The following is a 22,251-nucleotide window of genomic DNA, read 5'->3' as shown; positions in this document are numbered from 1 at the left end:
TAGTTCAGATTTGGGGATCTCTTGTTAAATAGGTTAAAGTAACACATCAAATGAGTGATATGTTGCCTCTAAAATTCAGAGAGGCCAACTAGGTGTTAAGCTCTTTTTTGATTTAGGAGGGTCCAGGTACAATAACTTATCCTTCACTTGAGAAAGGACACCCCAACAAGCCTCAGACCACGGGACTCTTCAAAATTTGAGTGAGATGGAAGGCCCTTGAATTCAGCAGTGGTGGTCAGATGGTGGTGGGGGGAGGGGTCATTTCCCACCTTCTGATACATAAATATCTTCCCAGTATATCCAGACTAATTGCTACTTAGTACTCACTGGTCCAATCAGCATAACAACAGCAATGCAATGGTCTACCATGATGACGTATGGAAGAGAAAGATTACCAAGTTCCCTGTGGAGTAAATGATGACAGAGGGCTGGATACACGATATGTCCTTGCGATAGGACAGTGAAGGTGTGTTGCTGACCTGTCAACTGAAACCAAACGATTTCTGGTGGTTTACTAACAGGTATATTTTTTAGAAGTGCCAGATCAATAACTGCATACCGAACCGAGATTGTGTTAACTTGTTCAAGCAGTGGAACCATCTGGAATGGCAGCTGCAGTTTGAGCCACCATGGGATTAAGTTGACCACACCCTCTGTCATTCTCTAAACTCCATCTGTTTTCTATGCAAGCCACATAGGAATCACCACCCCTGAATCTTTCAAGTTCTAGATGGTGGCACTAATCTCTGCATCACTCAAGGAATGGCGTGGCTTTTGGTAAATATGTTGGTAGGTAAAGGCAGCTCTAATGGTTTCCACTTGGCCTTTCTTACCAAAAGAGATCTGATCCCATAAGTCAGGAGACCGATGTGGGGATGTTGCCAGTTGCTGAGTATTTATATTCCAATTAAGAATTCCAAAAACGTAGAAATGACCACTGGATGTTTTGGGAGAACTACTAGGACTGCTGTAAGCTATACTTGACCTACACCCTCATGGACACTTGATCTCTTGAGCCCCTGCTCCTACTGCGTGACCACAGTGACATTTTGATGCTCCAGAAATTAGGGTCAGTCAGAGTCAGTGTCCTGCAACTCCCCAAAAGCCTGATTATTTCCATCTCACCTAAGCACAGACACCCTGACACATGGCTCTGTGTCATTTGGAGGAAAACTGGGAGAAAGACTAACAGTATAAAGTGTTAACAGAGTGATTATGTCCTTTCTTAAAGAGGCCCCTGTATTTGGGGTGGTCTGAGTCTCTGAACTGGCCCAGGTATGGGGAACTTATTGAGGGGTTGTGTCTCTTGTTTTGTTTACTCAAATTAAACTGATGTGCACTGGACCTTGACCACACCCCCCCATCTGTGCAGGTCAAGTAAGAATTTCATAGACTGCCTACCTGTTTATATTCTATGAACATCATAAACATCTAGTCAGTTCCGTAGGTGAAAGATAAAAGAGAAAGTGTGAACGCATAGCCTGCGAGTCAGACTATTCTGACCACTGCTGGTCTCTGCTGTCCATTACAGTAAGCACACCCACCTTTCCTGTGCTGGTTAAGTGATGCCATGTGGCCCCTTTTAACCTGGGATCTCATTATCGCCTTACATGAGGGATCCACATTTGATTGTAGCAGTTCCCATTCTAATTTCTGACCTTCAAAGACAAGCAACAACAGAACATTTCAAGGATGCTAGCACCCCCACACCCCTGCCTCGAAAATGTACTGATCACAAGCCTGTTAAAAAGTGTGTCCTCTGTAACCCTGCAGGTTTAATAAACAGGACTTATAAGATAAATCCACTCTACCATTCCAAGCTCCCTAAGTTTCCGGATACCTTCTTCTACTGTATAAGATAGTTCTGTCATATCAATTTCATGTATGTCCATGTTTCTGCCAATCAGACTGTCTGAGCCTTTTCTAACCCTACAAACTAAAACACTGAATGCAGAATCTCTGCTTGGAGGGCCTATCTCATTAATTTGGCCTGATCCGACTTTATATTCCTTCCAACAGGAGCCAACATTCTGAAGATCCCCTTCTACATATGTTCTCCAGATTTCTGTCTATATAAATTGGAAATATCATGGTGTGCAGCACATGCCCTAATGGGACACAATTTGTACCTCATCACTACAGGTCTGCTGGGACTTGTGTCTGTTCATATGTTTAGAAGTGAAACAGGATAGTGGGGGTAGGTCCTGAAGCGAATCAGTAGTGCCTTCACAGGAAACTTTTCAGGTGGTGCCAGTAGTTTCTTTAGAAAAAGAAAGGTTATTCTCCTCAGACAGGGACGGAGGGCTACTGCCAAAAAAAGACTCAGAGAAATAATAGGTGTGATATTCTGAGCTTCGTTTGGGTCTTCCTGTGTGAGCCCATTCCAATTTTACCATCCTATTCCTTTCCAAGCAATGCCCTCACATTAAGAGAAAAAAAAAAAAAAATCCTGAGCAGTTTATAATTCATTTTGTGTTATAATTCAACCACTCGCAAGATCAGAGTCTGGGTTTGGTTTTCAAAAAATTCTACTCTGCAGCTTCAGGAATTAAGGTTTATACTATTTATGCAGATTTTGAGCTGGTAATTTGAAGCCCTAAGCGCATGCTTCTCTTTTCTCACTTTTTTCAATGCAGTTCAGAGCAACTAGCCAATCCCATTATACATTTTGACTAAAATGTACTAATTGTCACTGAAAACTTCATGTTCTATAGGTCTTTGGTTAGGAGTATCCAATGACTATATTTCATGTATTTCTATTGCATCATGCCATGAACTCCCACTGCCCACTTTTCCACTGGAAATAAAATTGGAATGTCTCACATTAATTGAATTAGAGAACCAATGCCAGAAATCCCAGAATCAATGAAAACAATTCATCCTTAACATTCTGTTCCTCTAGAACCAATGCCATAACCAAAATCTGTGTTAGTCAGTGCTCAACTAGAGAGTAGAGGATAGATCTTAAAATGTTTATTTTAACAAATTGGCATGTGTGATTGTAGGGGCTGGTTGAGTAAATCCATAGAGCAGCCAACAAGAAGGGTAGGCTGGAGTGGTGAGGCATGGGTTAAAACTCGAACCCACCAGTAGAGTTTCTCCTGCCCTGGAGAAATCTCAACTCAATTCTAAGGATTTAACTGATTAAATTAGGTTAGTCTTGGTTATCCAAAGTAATCTCCTGACTTTTATCTGTAAGCCCTTTACTGATTAGGAACTTTAACTACATCTACAAAAACCTTCATCGCAACACCCAAATTAGTGTTTGATCATATAACGGGATTGTAGCCTAGTAAGTGAACAGATCAAAAAAGGCCATCGTATTCTAGATATTATGTTCATTCAGTAAGACCCTTCACTGACTTATTCCAATTACAGAACTACTTTTGTGTCACAAGTAACCAAGACTATATAAGCAGCCACTTAATCCATGCTTATTATGAAAATCATCTCAAAATTTGGACCAGCAGCTTTATGTCTTAGAAGATTGCACAACTTCTACTCTTGTTCCTCTTTTGGGGATTTCTCCCCATCCTCCGATGTTGCATATAGAGCCAGACAGATTCAAATTCAATAGTCATATAATGAGGAAACTTGAGTTGGATTTTATCAGCCTTCCAATAAACAAGAGGTACTTCTCCTTCCCAGGATTCTGGAAATTCTCCAACATGATTCAAGTACTCTTGTTTGAGAGAATGTGCTAATTAACCACATTGAATATAAGAGATTCACAATTTATATTTAAAAAAAAAATACTTTTTCCAGAGCCAATCTGATTTAAGTATCTAATTTCTGAAATTAAAATTATATGAACTATCTTTTATTTTTAAGCAGGAATTTATACAGAACTATATTTTTTCCCCAGAAAATTATCTTTATCATAATTGTGGCTATGACTCCACTTTATTTTGTTGACTTCTTAAATAAATCAGTTGTATGTGTGTATGTGCATGTGTACCAGTGTTACTCTACTTATCTGGGTAACTGAGATTTTTTGTTTGTTTTGTTTTTTTTGTTTTTGGGGTTTCTTTTTGTGTGTGTGTTTTTTGTTTTTTTTGTTTTTTTGAGTTTTTCTTAAACTCTGAAAATATAAGAGTAAACTTGATTCTGACTAAGCATAACACAGAGAGTGATCTCTTAAATTTGGCTGTGTTCCTATCCCTGTTAACTACCAGTTGAGACAATTATCTTTCAGGGAGACAAATGCTAATTCATTTCTACAGCATTATCTAAGAGTAGAACAATAAAAAGTCAACTCAGTAGCGGGAAAAGGGGTGAGACTACAATAATTCAGCCATTATCCCTCTGCTACTTGTTAGTTCTTATTGTTCTATATTATGTTATTCTTATTGTTCCTTGGGTAAATTTACCAAAATGTTTAATATCATTAGGACTATATAGCCCTTTGTTCTGTTCCCTTTAGTGAGCAATCATCTTTGTAATTAAACACAATTTTAAATTTGAAGTTTTGATCAAAGTACCAAGAAGCATAAACAAAATTTCAGGGAAGATATTTGAAATTAATCAGCATCCTGTTAACCTCCATACACATGTTTAAGGATAAAAAGTGTCAGAATATGTGTAGTTACTAAAAATGAAGGCCTATGTATTTTTGCAATAATAGTTAATTGTTATGTCAACTTCATATATGTATATGAGACCATCAAATACATACTCTGTAAAAGTCATGATAGTGCAAACATAACAATCTACTCAGGTAACTCAAAGTGAGTGCTTTGTACAAATATCCATTGAATTCTAGCTAAAGTACATTTATATTGGAGAAATCTTAAATATTGAAAGCTTAAATAATCTGGAAAAATGATCTATAGTGATTAAATTAATTAGACCACTTTATAACTCACATTTTCACTTTTCGTACCCTTTTTCCTTTATTTAGAAATAGCTAAAGAATGTGTTTAGATATTACTGATGAAATTTCAGATTTTGGTGATGCGAAACAAAAAAGAGCCTTTCGCCACATTTGCTTTATCTCATGTTTGATTAAAAAGTGGACATTGGCTAATTGGTAGCACTAATCTATATCCAAAATACTTCCTTTTTCATAATATGATACATTATGTCATATTATGGTCTTAAAATACTGCAAAAGTGTTCTTGTGGAGACAAATTTGTTAAAATTTATAAAGCATTTAAAAGATGAATATCACTAAGACAAATATACCTATAATTAAAACCGAATTTTTAAAAATTTTCAGTGATATTAAGTGCCGATAAACAAATTCAATGCATGATTTTCAACTTCTCAAATCACTGTCTGCTTTCTAACAAAAATTCTGTTTTAATAAATAACTGTTTGATCTTTACCCACCATAAAATGTATGATGTTAACAGATCATGGATAATTATAATTTTCAGGTTTTCCAGAGATTTTGTGAACATAATTTTAAATAAAATTTCCATATATTTAACCAAGGTGGTATAAAATAAACAGTCTATATCTGTAGTCCCTAATATTCAGTATGCTGGCTTATTTACAGATATTTTAATCAACCTGCCTTAATGTATAGTTGTTATAAAACAAAATATAATTCAATGGAGATTCTCTGAGCGATTGTGAACTCGGCTATATGAAGTCAGTAGTATTTATGTGTATAAAACACTTCTCAACTACTTCACATTGATTCATTTATTTTATTAAATAAATTAGGTAGGTTAAAGATAGGCTACTATAATATAAATAAAAAAGAAAAAGATTAAAAGAGAAAGGGGGAGCCCAATAAAACAATGGATAAAAGAATAAAGCAGGCTTGGTTATTGTTGTTTTCTCTTTCAAACAATAGTCCCGAAAAGTTTGTTTTAAGTCCCTAGAGCAGCTCTATTTTTCAGTTATTCAGGGCCCAAGTTTGTTTCTAATAAATAATTGTCCCATTATACTCCAAGAAATTCTAGGCCTCTGTTCTGGGGGGATGAGGTTGCCCAGGGCAAAGGATTTGCTTTCAAGAAAGTAAATATGAAATTCCCCACAGCAACTCCTCTTAAACTCCACTGGCAGGAAGGTAGTCACATGGCCAGAGGCAACAGCAAAGGAAGATGGGAAATGTAGTCTCTAGATGGGCAGCCATATACCCGCAAAGAAAAGGACAATCAGTCACTCTTTCAAAATTACATAGTTTATCTTATTATGTGCTAACACCTGTGCTTATGGACATTATGATGGAATATAAAGACACACTATTGGTTCCTGCCCTAAAGAACAGGGAGGATCAGATTTAATTCTAAGTGACGAATGATAGGGGATACTTCCATACATTTGTTTCAAAGAAGGAAGATTATATGGAACCTGAAGTATCAAGTTGATTTTGGCTAAAGAGTCTTTATGATGAGTCTTAAAGAAAGACAAGGATTTCTATAGATGGAAGTAGGGTTGTGACGGGTTGAAAGACATCTTTGTTAGAACAACATCAACGATGACCTAGATGGGGGGAAATAAATGTATTTGTTTTAAAACCATATGTAACACAGTTTTACTTTAGAACGTGCTCATTTGAAAATTTAGAAACTAAAATATATACAGAAATAGATAGTAGAAAGGATGGAAAGCCAAATATAAACTAGTGATATTCTGCAATAGCTAGTACTAATAAAGAATCAAAAGAAATAATCTAAATATCACCCATATAAAATATGACCTTTCCAAAAAACATGTATATTTTAATAAATACTTAAAGTGAAAACAAACAAACCCATTTAAATAAAACCTGCAATAAATAAAAAAGTTTTGGGTTCAAAGTAATACCTTAATTAAAAATAAACAAATAATTTCCCAAGAACTCATATTTTCTGGTATTCAATTCAAATTGCAAGCTGTTAGAGTAGATACCTATGTTTCCTTGTGAAGTTTTGTATACCTTAATAATAAAATAGTGCCATGGGTTACGTTTGTCATATCATAGGACGGAGTCACAGCAGGGTCCCTAGTTTTTATTAGAAATCTAATGTGTCCAAGTTGTGCAAATCTCTTGATGAGTTTGAAATTAACCCACAGCAATAAATAAAATGTCAAAAAAAATCACCAGTGACTTGAAATAAAATGGAATTAGCTGGTTACTTAAGTATAGAGCATCAAAATGTGGTTAATCATAGCTTTGTGGAAAAAAATTATAATTATTTGAGAACTTACTTGTAATTGAAATGCAGCAACATGAATTTATGCAACCTGATGAGGGCCAAGGGCAATAACTGTTGACCCACACAAAACATGAATGTAATTTCATCCCAAACCTCTTGAATTCTCTCCTAAATGCTATACTTCTTTAAGATGAATGTGACAGAATTTGACAGTCGCACAGAAGTCCTGTATGGTAGGCTTGTACCAAGCATCACTGTGACATTCACAGACATTCTGGTTTTGGCAACTCTTTGAGATTTGTGGCTCTCCTTTGACATTTACAAAGACTCAGAATATTTCCGAAAAGGGCTGCAGCATTTCACTAGAGGTATAGTGTCTTCAAAGGCCACTTTCAGAGATTCAAGTATTTATGAAACTCTGGGCAGAAGTAACATAGAATGGGACCTGAAAAGTATTTATTTTATTCAAAAGAAAAAAAGCAAACAGATGGCTGGTTCTACAAACATCCAAAGAAGGTGAAATTTCTTCAGTTTGTTTTGTCCTTCTGATTGCTAAAGGTCCAAGAGGCTCTTGTTTATCTTTTGTAGAATAGCTCTCATCACATAGAGCAATTCGCAAGGCTGTTTGAGTGTACTCACACTAATTAGTACATCTTTTGGGGACACATTTTTTTTCTATTATATTCTGTTTCAATTATTGTAGAAATTTGTTTTGATTTAAGTGATGCTAAAGTTAAGTTAGAAATCTTTGAACCATTTTGTTGAATGAATCAAGTTGAGGAAGTGTATGTGAGTAATGAGATTTAGAAATACAGATAAAAATCCTGAGAGGGTGGGATGTGAAGCACAGTGAAGACAGTAGGCTAGACGTTAGGCTACATTTTTACTTCCTTCAAGCAGCCTTGATGTATTTGATTTGTGAGAGCATGATTTTGGTAACTAATAGCTAGTATAGAACATATGCAAAGAAGCGTGTCTTTATTATGTCAGAATTAGTTTTGACAATTAGAAGAAGCATCTATATACATATACATATACACACATATATACACACATGTATACACACATATATACATATATACACATATATATGTATATACATATACACACATATATATGCAAATGAAGTATCAATTAAATTTTTACAGAAGATTATATATGTATATAAAGATTATATATACATAAAATGTATGTATGTGTGTGCATATACGAAGGTCTGATGATTAAGTTCACAAACTCAGGCTAGAAAAAGTGTTACATACCTCATTGCTGAATATCACTATGGTCACCTTCGAAGTACTCCCCTTGGGAAGCTATGCACTGATGCCAGCACCTAGTCCACCCTGCAAAGCAATTTTGGAACTTTTTTTCTGGAATGACCATCAGAGCTGTTGTCATATTACCTTTAATGTCCTGAATGTCATCAAAATGTCTGTCTTTCAATATTTCCTTTATCTTCAGGTAGAGAGAGAAGTCATTGGGGGCCAGATTGGGTGAGTAGGGAGGGTGTTCCAATACAGTTATATGTTTATTGGCTAAACACTTCCTCACAGACAGTGCTGTGTGAGCTGGTGCATTGTCATGATGCAAGAGCCATGAATTGTTGGGGCAAAGTTCAGGTCGTCTAACTTTTTCACGCAGTCTTTTCAGTACTTCCAAATATTAAATTTGGTTAACTGTCCAGTTGGTACAAATTTGTAATGAATAATCCCTCTGATACCAAAAAAGATTAGCAACATTGGTGCAACTAGTTCGCAAACTTAATTGTCAGACCTCGTATATGTGTGTGCATGTGCACTAGTATTGTGATGAAAGCTAGACAGGTCTATATTTATGAAGATGTTAATTTGGGTATCTGCTGTCTTTGCCCCTGTAGGCATAAAAATATCTGGTTTTAATCTAATTTTCAGTATCTGCCCCTAACATCTTGGTTTGGGGAAACTATCCAGTCTCCTTTTTATGAACTTTAGTTTTCCTCCACATTGAAATCTGTGTCATTGATTACTTTTAGTATGTTCCGTATTTTTAGATGAAAGATCTCCACTTTTTACTCTAGCAAGTAACAACATCGTCTCTCAAGTCCACTTTGTCTCTTTCTTAAAACAGAGTAGAGTCCACGGAGAAACTTGACTAGGAATGTAAGACACCCAGGAATTCTGCCGATCATCATGCAGGAAGTGGTGGGGAAAGAAGCAGTTACGCATTATAGGATCCCGACATGGGATGTGCAGTCATATATCATCACTCTGTGCTGCCGGGGTCACCCGTGCTCCCAATTTCTGAGGAACTTGTGAATGAAACCTACAAACTTCCCTGCCTTTTTCTACAAATGCCGTTTTACATGCAATCCCTGACGTTGGGACAAGCCCTGTGATGAATGATTGCTCTTTAACTGGTATATTATCAGAGCATGACAGATACATGGGGGTATTTTGAACTCTTAGGTGCTCAGCAAAGGGAATCTTTTCTTCTAGATCTTGGAGATTATGTGTTAGGGTACAGGGTACATTGGGAAACACACAAATTGCCCGTGACTCCAAGTCTGCATTCAAAAAATCAAGGCAAAATAACGGATTCAGTGCAACAGAGGGTGAAAAGATCAGTTAAATTGGTTTTGATTCCATATTACAACTAATATTTTTCTACCACTTGTCAAGTTTTGGTGTAACATAGCAGAAGCTGTTATCTAGAAAGTTTATTAAAATATTCTTTTCTTTTCCAACTTCATTCCTTGTGTGTGTGTGCGTGTGTGTATGTACATAAATAGTCTGATTTGTGTATGTACTTCATTTAAAAAAAATACAGCACAAATGTTTGAAAGCAGAAGGAGTTACGAGACACTAAAGAGGTTTTCAAAAATGTTACAGAATGCCACTTTTCTTAGCACATTTGTTTTAATTTTTGAAAATATGTTTATTTAAAAATATGTTCGTTTTACCATGTATTTGTTATATATTTATATTTACGTGAATGCATTTATAAATGCTTTTGCAGAATCTCTTGGTTTCAGTTTCAAATACAATACAGTTGGGGATGGGCTTGCGACTGCTGAGTGATAATGAAAGATCTAACTCTCTCCATGTAGGTCTCCTGAGATCACCCCACCAGGAATGGGGACAGGTGTGCCTCCTTACTGCTGGTGGAGGTGAAATCCAGTCTCCCCAATCTGGTCTCGTCTGACACCATAAGAGGGCAGGCACCTCAAGGCTAAGGGGAGATGAAAATCGAGATGCCGATTCCAGCTGCCCTAACATCACTGTGGAAGGTAGGTGCTATGCTTCATTTATTCCTGGCTGGGGTGCAAGTCTAGTTTCCCTCTTAGCATTTGCTCACTGAGCTGTAGGTACATTTTTGTCTCTGTTGTCCTGTTGATTGACCAGTGTACAGCAGTTTTTGTCTAAAAGTTTTCTGCATTGCTAAGTTACCCATTTTATTTTTATTAGTTTCAGGTGTACAAAACAATGTAATAGTTAGGCATTTCACCCCTCACAGAGTTATAACCCGCTCCCCCAATTGATTGCCCCTCTGACATCGTATATATCTATTTTAATTCCATTTACTCTAGCCTATATGTCATACTTCATATCCCGTGACTATATATATATATATATATATATATATATATATTAAATTATAGGTGGCATACAATATTATTCAGCTTCAGCTTTGGGTGTACAGTGCAGTGGTCAGGCATCTACACAGCCCATGTTGTGGTTTCCGTAATAAGACATGTGCCCATCTGGCACCCTACAAAATCTTTACAACATTATTGATGATATTCCCCAAACTGTCTTTCGTATCCCCGTGGCAATATTATAGTTACCAATATATGCTTTCTAATCCCTTCCCCTTCTCCCTCACCCCCCCACACCGCTCCCATCTAACAGCCATCAATTTTTCTTCTATATCTCTGAGACTTTCTGTTTACTTTGCTCATTTATTCAGTTATTTAGATTCCACATATAAGTGAGATCATATGGTATTTGTCTTTCTCCGACTGACTTATTTCATTTAGCATAATGTTCTCTAGGTCTATCCATATCATTGCAAGTGGTTAGATTTCATTTTTCTTTATGGCTGTGTAATACTCCATTGAATAAATGTACCACAGTTTCTTAATCCAATTGTCTACCAATGGTCATTTCAGTTGTTTCAAAGTCTTGGCTATTGTAAATAGCACTGCAGAAAACATAGGGGTGCTTTCTCGAATTAGCATCTTAGATTTCTCTGGGTAGATACCTAAGAGTGAAATTGCTGGGTCATAGGTAGTTCCATTTCCAGTCTTTGGTATACCTCCATACTGATTTCCATAGTGGCTGCACCAAACTGCAATCCCACCAATAGCGCACCAGGGTTTTCTGTTCTCCACAGCATCGCCAGCACTTATTGTTTGTTGATTTATTGAAGATAGCCATTCTGACTGGAGTGAGGTGGTATCTCATTGTGGTTTTTATTTGCATTTCTGTAATGATTAGTGAGGTTGAGCGTTTTTTCATGTCTGTTGGCCATCTGTATGTCCTCTTTAGAGAAATGTCTCTTCATGTCCTCTGCCCATTTTTTAATTGGTTTGTTTGGTGTGTTTTTTTTTTGGTGTTGAGTTGAATAAGTGTTTTATACATTTTGGCTATTAACCCCTTATCAGATGTATCATTGACAAATATCTTCTCCCATTCAGTACGCTGCTTTTTGTTTTATTGATGGGTTCCTTTGTTGTGAAAAAACTTTTAAGTTTGATATATTCCAATATGCTTATTTTTTCTTTTACTTCCCTTGCCTGAGGGGATATAGCAGTAAAAATATTCCTTAGGGTAATGTCTGCAAATTACTCCCTATATTTTCTTCTAGGAGTTTTACGGTTTCGGGTCTTATATTTAAATCTTTAATCCATTTTGAACTTGTTCCTGTATATGGCGTAAGGAGGTGGTCCGATTTCATTTTTTTGCATGTGTCAGTCCACTTTTCCCAGCACCATTTATTAAATAGATTGTCTAGACTATAAATTCTTGCTTCCATTGTCATAGATTAAATGACCATATATGAATGGATTTATTTCTGGGCTCTATTCTGTTCCATTGATCTATGTATCTGTTTTTATGCCAGTACCATATTGTTTTGATTACTGTAGCCTTGTAGTATGATTTGATGTTGGGTAGCGACATACGTCCCACTTTGTTCTTACTTCTCAAGATTGCCATGGCTATTTGGGGTCTTCTATGGTTCCATATACATTTTAGGATTATATTTTCTATTTCTGAGAAAAATGTCATTGGTAGTCTGATAGGAATTGTGTTGAATCTATATATTGCCTTAAGTAGTATTGACAATTTAACTATACTAATTCTTCCTATCCATGAACATGGTATGTGTTTCCATTTATTTGTATCTTTTTTGATTTCTCTCTTCAGTGTCTTATAATTTTTTGAGTACAGGTCTTTTACTACTTTGATTAAATTTATTCCTAGGTATTTTATTGTTTTTGAAGCAATTGTAAATGAGATTGATTTCTTGATTTCTCCTTCTGATAGTTTATTATTGGTGTATAAAAATGCAACTGATTTCTGAATATTTTTATCCTGTTTCTTAACTAAATTCATTTATCAATTCTAATAGTTTTTTGGTAGTCTGTTTCTCTATATATAGTATCATGTCATCTGCATATAATAACAATTTTTAAGTTACCCATTCTTGATCCTTTGATAGAGAGACATACTTCTCATCAGACTGTTTTCGTTTTGTTTTTGTTTTGTTTTTTTATTTATTTTGTCCTTTGGTGTCTCTGTACTGCTGACTTCTCTAGGACATGGGTAGCAGAAAGAAAACCCAGGGTACTTTCTACTGTGTCCTTCCTCATTCTTCAGTGTCCCTAGCTGGTCTACTTTCTTCTCTCCATATATCAGAATTTTTCCATATTGGTTTTACATATAATTTCCAGGGTTCTCCACTGTATTTATCAGAAAGAGTAGGGAAAATTATATCTACTCTATCTTTACAGAAGCAGAAGTTCTAGAGTTATTTTCTGCATTACCAAGGTATCAAAGCTCAGGTTTCTATGGGATTCTTGACTGCCAATAGAACATCATATGTCATTGAGAATTACTACTAATTGTGGTGATATCATTCCCAAAGGCATAATGAGTTTAAGATACCTAATTATTGACATGACGGTCTTAGAAACCTATGACACATACGTCTTATGTGTCTTATGACACATATTCTTATGTATTAAAATAATCCAAACAACACGGGATTCATAGCTACACTTTTTGACTAGGAAACCTCATAAATATTAGTAATGATGTAGAAAGATTTGGATGCAGGACAGGGATCTGTCAGAAACTGTATTGAGCCAGATCTGGAGCTGTGGAATTCCTTGAATAAAGGCACTGGTGATGATAAACATCAGCACCATAAAAATATTACTTTTGCAAACTAGTTAGTATAATAGTCATGGGGTGACAAGAATAACTGAAAGAAAATAATCAGGTTTCAGATGTTCAAAGATGTGAAGACTACTCTTTGAACAGAATAAGCATTATATTGCAAATTGTTAAATATTTGGTAGATAACTTAAAAATAACAAATATACATACATATATCTTAATTTCCATTAAGATATTCAAATAAAGCTTACCAATAAAATATTTAATGTCTTAATCACTTAAGAAAATATTGATATCTTACTTGTGAATCCAAGTGTTGGAATCACATGAATTTCTATCAGTTAAAATATACAAGGATTAGTGCTGTTGAGTGGCTCCAACTATATCCTGATTTCCTCACTTATGAATATTATAATAAATTCTTCGAAAAAAAACATTTTAGTGCAATTATATAATTATTTTTTAATAAGAAAACTAATATTAAACCTCAAAGACAAGTCAGATTTTTGGTGCACATGGTAGTTTACTATAGAAAAATCAATAAGGAACTGTTTTCTGAAATGTGAAATAAGCTGCAAATAGGTTTGGGTGGATCTGTAAGGTATCAAATTTCGCTCAGATCACAGAGGCTTTTCTGCTACACTGACATTTCATGTTAATAGCTTCATCAGTCAATAAGAAAATAACAATATATTCATTTTGACTTATATGAGGGTTTGGATATAGATTATGTATATGATAAAGATGCACACACACATTGCTCCTAGGAAAGAAAATGGTCAAATTCTCTACATCATAAAGATTTTGAGTCAGATAACAAATTAACATTGATCTTTTGTATATACTTGCATACCCAGTTGGTTCTATTGATATTTGTTCTTCTGTTGCACTACTTGGAGTCGAGTTTTGCTTCTAAGATTCTGTCAGAGTGTGGTAAATCTTTGAACATATCTAGTTATAACTATTTGTCTGAAACCAATGATTACAAAAATTGTAAATCATTGTAAAATTTAGTGAACACACTAGATATGCAAAATCAACCATATTAGTCATGCAGGGGTCAAACAACAGTGCCCATTGGCTATGCTTCCAGGAGGTTTTGCTACATTGAGATGCTAAGGGATAGGGAACAATTTGAAATTAATATGCCAGACAAAAAGACTCATTTTATTCCTGCTAGTTAAGAAGAACACATTTCTTATTGCCATGGAGTAGTCTGAAGCTATTGAAGCCAGAAAGAAACAAAATAAAACAAAAAGAAACAAAACAAAAAAAAGCTGTGAAAGTAACACTATTTTAAATAGAGGGCTTCAGTTAGAAAAATGGAAGACTGCAGCACCACACAGCCTCAGCCAGGAGTATGCAACTCTGTCAAGAAAAAAAATAAAATGTTTATTTCCTTAGACATGTTGCTTAATACTAAGTGTATTAAAAAGACATAGAATTACTAACAAAGGCAGATCGTCAATGTAGATGTTATGTGAAAAGGCAAGGTAAGTTTCTGGTCAAGATGGCAGAGTAGGAAAATACTGTGCTCATCTCCTCCTGTGATCTCATCAAAATCACAACTAAATTATAGAACAGTCAACCTGGAGAACAATCTGAAGATTAGATGAACAGACTTCCTATAACTAAGGATATAAAGAAGAAGCCATGACAAGACTGGTGGGAGGGGAAGAAATGCTAAAAGGGCTGGCCTCACACTCATATGTGGAAGTTGAGAATAGGAAGGGGTATCTCTGTGGAGGGTCCCGCCTGAGAGTTCCTGACCCCACACTGGGCTCTCTAGACGAGGGATCCCGTAAGAGAAAGAAGAGTACCCACAACATATGGATGTGAAAATTAGTGGGGATTCTGTCTGTCTGGAAAGACAGAAGGCTGCTGGAAACCCAGGAATCCTCTTCAAGGACCCATGCACAGTCTTACTTGCTCATAGGCCCTCACCCTAGGAAGAATAGAGGCTCAGGGAACTCCAGAGACATATGGGGAGAACATTAGTCATGTGGATTTGGGGTGAGGAATGGAGGGACAGCCACCATTTTCCTTGTGTTGGGCCGTCTCCCCAAATAGCCAAATCTGAATCTGCATTGGCCTGGTGAACACAGCTCACCCCTCTCTTATGACTCCCTGAGACACTGCACCACCCAATTCCTGCCCACCTGAGACTCTTTCAGCAGCAAGCAGCCAGCGTTGGCCTACTGTGTTTTTCCAAAAATAAGGCCTAGCCGGACAATCAGCTCTAATATGTCTTTTGGAGCAAAAATTAATATAAGACCCAGTCTTATATTAAACTATATTATATAAGATCCGGTCTTAGATTATAGTAAAATAAGACCGGGTCTTATATTATTTTTATATTAATGAAGCATTAATTTTTATAATGCTCCAAAAGACGCATTAGAGCTCATTGTCCGTCTAGGTCTTATTTTCTGGGAAACACGGCATGCACCACTGAAGGATCTCTCAGTGGCAAACAGCCAACTCAGCCCACCCTGCAGCCTTTCTTAAAAACTGTCAAAGGTCCTCAGGTCCCACACAGGTGGCAGCTGACCTCAGTGTGTCCTGTGCCTTTAGCTGCATTGCTCCAGGCCTGGTATTGGTGGCAGCTGGCCTTAGTTCACAGGTGGCCTCTCCCACATGCCTGCAGGCCCAGCACAAAAAGGTACCAATTGTGAATCACTTTGTAGTTGCTACCAGGAAATTGGGGGATGGTCACAGGCTATCGATGACCCTGGCCTGCACTGGAGACCCTCCCAAGAAGCCGCAGAACTAACACATCTGGTATCCAGCTCCAGACCACTACAGAACACTAATTATTTCCATGAGCTGCATAAAAAATGGGGATATCCGGCAGGCATCAAAGCCCACTGGGGTGAATTCCACTACTTGAAGTCAGCCCCTAGAGAGCAGCTCTATGCTGTAGTAGTGTCAAATCCTCACAGCCAGTAGGTCTGAGAGTTAACACCACCCAATGATGTGCGAATAGCAATCAAGGCTCAACTACAATAGGAGGCCACCCAAGAGACACTCCTGGAGCATCCAGCTCAGGTGATCAGAGAGACTGCACCAAGGATCCCACAGATCACCTACTACACAAAAGTACCCTGCCAAGATTGGGAGATGTAGCACATCTATCTGCCTAATACATAAAATAAACACAGAGAGGCAGCCAAAATAAAGAGAGAAAAAAAAAATGTCCCAAATGAAAGAACAGGAGAAAACTCAGGAAAATGAAATGGAGGCAAGCAATCTACCAGATACAAAATTCAAAACACTGGTTATAAGAATGCTCAAGGACCTTAGGGGAAGAATAGATGAACTCAGTGAGAACTTCAAGAAAGAGATAAATTGAAGGAGAGGTGAAAATCTTCCCAGATTAAAAATAAATAAATAAAAACTACAGAACTTTTATTACCACCAAACTATAACAGTATTACAGGAAATGGTAAATGGACTTCTTTAAGGAAAAGAAGGGGAAATAAAAGAACGTAAATATGAATGATGAAATGGCAATAAATACGTACCTATCAATAATCAGTTCAAATGTGAATGGATAAAAAGACAGCGTATAAGAAAACAAATCCCATACATATGCTGTCTATAAGAGACCTTCAGATTGAAAGACACAGACAGACTGAAAGTAAATAATGAAAAAAGGTATTTCATGCAAATGGAAACAAACAAATGAAAACGTGGGATAGCAATAACAATACTTATATCAGACAAATAGACTTTAAAATGAAGGCTATATAATAAGAGTAAAAGAGATTTCATAATGATAAAAGGATCAATCCAACAAGAGTATATAACCCTTGTAAACATTTATTTACCCAACATAAGAGCACCTAAATATATAAAGCAAATATTGGTGGGCATAAAAGGAGAGACCAAGAGTAATGTTATTAAAGTAGGGAATTTTAATGTCCCGTTGACATCAATGGATAAATCTTCCAGACAGAAAATCAACAAGGAAACAGTGACCTTAAATGATGCATTAAACCAAGTAGATTTAATGGATATTTTAGAGCATTTCACCACAAAACAGGGTATATGTGTTGTTTTCAAGTGCACATAAAATATTTTCCAGGACAGACAACATGTTAGTCCAGAGAAGAAGACTCAGTAAACTTTAGAAGATTGAAATCACATCAAGTGTCTTCTCTGATAACAATGGTATGAAACTGGAAATCAGTTAGAAAAAAACAAACAAAAAAACAAAACAAAAAAACACTGAAAAACACACAAACATATGAAGACTAAATTACATGCTACTAAATAATTAATAATTTAACAGCAAGATCAAGAAAGAAATAAAAAGATATTTTGAGACAAATTAAAATGAAAACATAACAACCCAAAATGTATGGGACACATCAAAAGTAGTCTTAAGAGGGAAATTCATAGCAATGCAGGCCTACCTTAAGAAACAAGAAAATCCCAAATGAATAATCTAACCTTACACCTAAAGGAACTAGTGAAAAACTACAGCAAACAAAGCCCAAAGTGAGTAGAAGGAACGAAGTAATGAAGATCAGAGCAGAAATTAACAAAATAAAAGTATAAAAAAGCAATACAAAAAATCAGTGAAATCAAGAGCTGGTTCTTTGAAATGATAAACAAAATCGATAAAACTTTAACCAGACTCGTGAAAAATAAAAGAGAGAGGACCCAAATGAATAAAATCAGAAATGAAAGAGAAGTGACCTCTGACACCGCAGTAATAGAAAGGATTATAAGAATATACTATGAGCATCTATGCGCTAACAATTGAACAATCTAGAAGAAATGGATACATTTCTAGAAACATACAATTTTCCAAGGCTGAATCAAGAAGAAATGAGGAGGTGGGAGATGAGGATAAAAGGGATCAAATATATGATGATGGAAAGAAAACTGACACTGGGTGGTGAACACACAATTTGATATATAGGTGATGTATTACAGAATTTTACACCTGAAACCTATGTAACTTTACTAACAATTGTCACCCCAATAAACTTTAATTAATAAAAAAAGAAAGAGAATGGGAAGAATAAAAAAGAAAATAAATTTAAAATCTGAACAGGTTACTACTAATGAAATCGAATCAGTAATCAAAAACTCCCAACAAATAAAAGCCTGGACTGGATGCCTTCACAGGTGAATTTTACTAAAACTTTAGAGAAGAATTAACACCTATCCTCAAACTGTTCCAAAAAATTCAAGAGGAGGAAAGTCTCCAAGCTCATTATATGAGGCCAGCAAAAAATACCTAGGAATAAATTTAACCAAGGAAGTAAAAGACCTGTACTCAGAAAATTACAAGACATTGAATAAAGAAACTGAAGAAGATACAAGTAGATGGAAGCATATACCCTGCTCATGGATAGGAAGAATTAGTATAATTGAAATGTCCATAATACCCAAAGCAATCCTTATCAAATTGCCATTTGATAGGGATTCAATGCAATCTCTATCAAATTAAATTTTTCACAGAACTAAAACAAATAATCCTAAACTTTATATGGAACCACAAAAGACCCATCAATCTTGAGAAAAAAGAACAAAATTGGAAATATCACGCTACCTGATATAAAACTATACTACAAGACTATAGTAATCAAAATGTCATGGTACTGGCATAAAAGCAGTCATGTTAACTATGGAACAGAATAAGAGCCCAGAAATAAACCCATGCCTATATGGTCAATTCATCTATGATAAAGAGGGCAAGAATATACAATGATGTAAAGACAGTCTAAATGGTGTTGGGAAAACTGGACACATGCAAAGAAAAAGTAACTAGACAACCTTCTATACCATATACAATAATGAACTAAAAATGGATTAAAGACTTAAATATAAGACCCAACACCATAAAACTACTAGAAGAAAACATAGGCTACTAGAAGAAAAACTACTAGAAGAAAACTACTAGAAGTAACTTTTTGACATTGCTCTTAGTAACATGTTTTTCTGATATATCTCCTTGGGCAAGACAAAAGAAAAAATAAACAAATGAGACTACATCAACGAAAAAGTTTTTTGCACAGCACAGGAAACCATCAACAAAATGAAGACAACATACTGAATGGAAGAAGATATTCACCAATGATACATCTGATAAAGAGTTGATATCTAAAATGTATAAAAAAGAAAACCTCAAAACCTCATACAACTCAACACCCAAAAAAAGAAAAACAAAACAAACAAACAAAAAAACAACCCAATTGAAAAATGGGCTGAGGACCTGAATAGACATTTCTCCAAAGTGGACATACAGATGACCAATAGACATAAGAAAAGATACTCAACACCACTAATCATCAGAGCAATGCAAATTAAAACCAAAATGGGATATCACCTCATACCTGTCAGAATGGCCATTATCAATAAATCAATAAACAAGTGTTGGTGAATGGCGCAGAGAAGAGGGAAACCTCACACATTGTTGGTCTGATTGCAAGTTAGTGCAGCCATTATGCAAAACAGTTTGGAGGTTCCTCAAAAAATTAAAAATAGATCTTCCTTATGACCCAGCCAATCCACTCCTGGGTATTTATCCAAATAAATCAAAAACACTAATTCAAAAATGTATATGCAACCCTTTGTTCATTGCAGTATTATTCACAATAGCCAAGATATGGAAGCAACATCAGTGTCCATCAATAATGATTGGATAAAGAAAATGTGGTACATACTATATATAGTGGAATATTACTCAGCATAAAAAAAAAATGAAATTGTACCACTTGTGACAATGTGGTTGAACCTAGAAGGTGTTGTGCTAGGTGAAATAAATCAGACAGAGAAAGACAAATCCCATATGGTCTCACTTATATGTGGAATCTAAAGAACAAAATAAATGAACAAAACAAACAGACTCATAGAGAACAAATTGATGGTTACCAAATGGGAGGGCGATGGTGGGGATGTGTGAAAGAAGTGAAGGGATTAAGAAATACAAATTGGTAGTACAAAATCTTCATGAGGATGTAAAGTACAGCATAGGGAATATAGTCAATAATATTGTGGTAATTAGGTATGATGCCACATGGGTAGTGAACTTACCAGGGAGATCACGTGATAAATTATATAAATGTCTAACCACTGTACTGTACACTTGTAACTAATATAACAATACTGAATGTCATCTGTAATTGAAAAACAAAAAATAAAACATAATTTAAAAATTTTAAAAACAAAAAAAATGCAAGGCGACTCATTAAGTATACTCTGTAGCCAGAATCATCATGCAATTCTTGTGGAAGCAGAATCATTTGCATAAGCAACAGTGTTTAGTGCAGGAATCAACGAACTGTTCTTGTAAGTATAAGACAATTAATATTTTCGGCTTTTCAGGACATATGGTCTCTGTCTTAGCCACTCAGCTCTGCAGTTGTAAGAGAAAGCAGTTCACAGATAATATGTACCTACTGTGTGCAACTGTATTCCATAAAACTTAATTATGGACACTGAAATTTGAACTTCACATAATTTTCACATGTCCCAACATGATATTGTTCTTTTATTTTTCAAGCATTTAACATTTTAAATGTTATTTTTACCTTTTGGGCTGTACAGGAACAGGTGGTAGGCTAGGTAAGGCCTATAGTTTGTCAACCGCTGCTCGCTGCTTTAGGTTGATAATCAGGTAGGTTGAAAAAATGTATGTAGTCTTCGCTATCAAATATGAGTTATATTATCCACAGAAAATCTTTCGTTATGTTTATAATGTCTAATTAAGAGACAGTTTAGATATTTTTTATACAAAAAACATCTCTATTGGATAGACATTATCTGATCAACTGTAGTTCTCAGGTCTGTTAAAAAAAGTTACAGGTGTCATACTCTTGCAGTACTATGTCTTTCTGAGTCTTATTCTGTCTACTAATAAATCATATTTTGGATTCATTCCTAAAATGTTAACTATGAAAAAAATGCAACGGATAACTTAAAATGGGATATGTATTGAATATAGGCTTTTAAGGAGTGATGGAATCAAAATCACATTTTGGCAAAAATGTTTCGTTTTAATACCAGCCACTTCAGCCAAGACAAATTTTTACAGCTAGAAATATCAAATAACTATAGAAGAATTGGCTACATACATGACAGATTTGTATAGGCAGTTTTGTATTTGTTTGGTTTTATTTTAATCTAACGTATGTTAATTTCCTGATTATTGCATATATACATAGTAGAGAAAATTTACACACATAAGCTGTAAAAAAAAAAAGAAATTACCCATAATTCCAACATTGATAAATAAACACAGTTAATGGTAGGTTTACCTGTTTGTCTGTTTAGCTATCTAACATTTCTACAAATATAGTCATTTCATAAATTTGTCGTTTTGAATTGGTTTCTATTTGTTTTCCAATATTTCAGCATTTGTTTTCATTATTTTAAAAAATATTTTAACATATTTTTCTGACCATGAAATAGTACTTGTTAGATACATATACTATGACCTTATTTTTGAACAATAAGGTAATTTCTAATGTTTTGTTTTTTTAAATGACATTGCAATATATTATATAGATACATGTCTTTTGCTTGACTTGATTATTTATTTAGTACGTATTCATAGATGGGGGTATATGATTGAGAGAGTAGTAAAACTTTCTAGTTTTCTCATAAATATTAAAAAAATAAAGTCTTAAAATCTTTATATCAAATTAAGTTTACATTAAAATTGGACTAGAAAATTGTTTCTTTGCATCCTTTTTGCCAATCTAATGAGAAAAAAAATTCTGTCATTTTTGTATTCAACTAATGTCTGAAAAATATGTATTGA

Source organism: Rhinolophus sinicus, linkage group LG04, assembly GCF_036562045.2.
Source record: "Rhinolophus sinicus isolate RSC01 linkage group LG04, ASM3656204v1, whole genome shotgun sequence".
In the NCBI taxonomy this organism is placed as follows: domain Eukaryota; kingdom Metazoa; phylum Chordata; class Mammalia; order Chiroptera; family Rhinolophidae; genus Rhinolophus; species Rhinolophus sinicus.
The sequence above is the reverse complement of the archived record's forward strand: the minus strand, read 5'-3'. Positions refer to the sequence as shown.